Genomic DNA, 1,558 nt, shown 5'->3' with positions numbered 1-1,558 from the left:
TCGCCTCTATCTCTCACATTCCCTGCTCCACGGTTGGCAGCTACATAGTCCCCTGGGGCTTGGGGTGACAGTAATGACTCTCGCTGCACTCTCGCTATGTAAACTCTGGAGAGGAACTAACGAAAAAATGAACAAACAAAGTGTAAAAGTCAGTGTCTCCCGAAGCACAAACCAAACGTCCCTCCTTCCAGAATTCCAGTGTGTTGAGAGATAACGGAGAGGGGGACAGAAAGAAGAAGGGAGCTCGTGGAGGAGGCACAGTGATGACTTTATTACAACTTTAAAAAAATTTGATAAAGTTTATCGCCATGAATCATGATTTTCTTTTTGAGAAAGCGACGGTGCCATCCTTGAGTTGCATAGAGTTTAACATTGTAATATTATTTGTCCATTTATCCAAATAGAGTATATCCAAATAGATTTATTTATCTTTTCAGGTGGGTTGGTTGAGACATCATGTTGCTGTTTTTTCATATGTAAAAACTTTGTCTTTTTTTCCATTTTTTGTTTAGTTTAAAGCGTTTTTCACCGATGGAACGGATTAATGACATGTGCGGGTGGGAAGGGAACAGTTGTGAGCTTTGTTTTTAAGCATTTTGAGGCTGTGCAGCTGATTTGTATTTTCTTTACAACAATCTTGGCAACCTTAAGAGCTGTTGTGAACCCACTGCATTCAGAATGCAGAGAAACACAGCCGAGTGTTTCCTACAGAGAGACTTGCTTTTCTTCCAAATCAGCTGCACAGCTTCTGGCAATTAAAGCCTGTGAGCCGTTTTGAAAAAGGCATGTTTACACCGAGCAATGTTTCTCGATGAAGCTGTGTAACCAATGAGTAGTTTACTCTCTCTGAACGTCTTTTTTTTCCCTTCTCAGTGGTTTTCATTTTGCATTTCTTCCTGACTGGATTTCAGAATGCATGCCTTGTAAGAGAAAAGTAAAAGAATGACATGGAAGAAGTAGAAAAAGATAATGATGATCGAGAGTGCTGCACCTTGAATAATGCAGACGAGTGGCAGAGTGGTGGACTGAAGGAACTCACTTTGGGATAAAGGCCACATTCATGGACTCACTAAAAACAGCCAAAATGTTAGGCTGCAGTGAAATCGCATATAGGAACAGTGGACTGTGGGTGGTACCCTTAAAATTAATTTCTATAGCTGATATGGACACACACACACACACACACACACACACACACACACACACACACTCACACATACACCAATGTACCAGCATACTACTGTCAAGCCAAGAAGAGGCAAGCACAAAACAGCTCATTCTAAACCCAGATCTTGTCTGTTATAAATCATCGGTTGGATAGATAGAGTTAGAGAAATGATGGGGTTGATGTACAGGGACATCAGTCATCGGCAGAGGAATGCCCCACTAATGCGTCTTATACCTGGTCTAAACATACTGCCATAGGTCAGAGCATTTAGCTGTGCCAGCTGAGAATCTCACTGCGAACCTTATATACGTAGCTCAACACTGCAGCAGCTTAGCATTGCCACATGTTTGATTCTTACACATACACTAATGCTACTCAATATCTACGCTT

The sequence above is a fragment of the Limanda limanda genome, chromosome 6 (assembly GCF_963576545.1).
Source record: "Limanda limanda chromosome 6, fLimLim1.1, whole genome shotgun sequence".
Taxonomy (NCBI): domain Eukaryota; kingdom Metazoa; phylum Chordata; class Actinopteri; order Pleuronectiformes; family Pleuronectidae; genus Limanda; species Limanda limanda.
The sequence above is the reverse complement of the archived record's forward strand: the minus strand, read 5'-3'. Positions refer to the sequence as shown.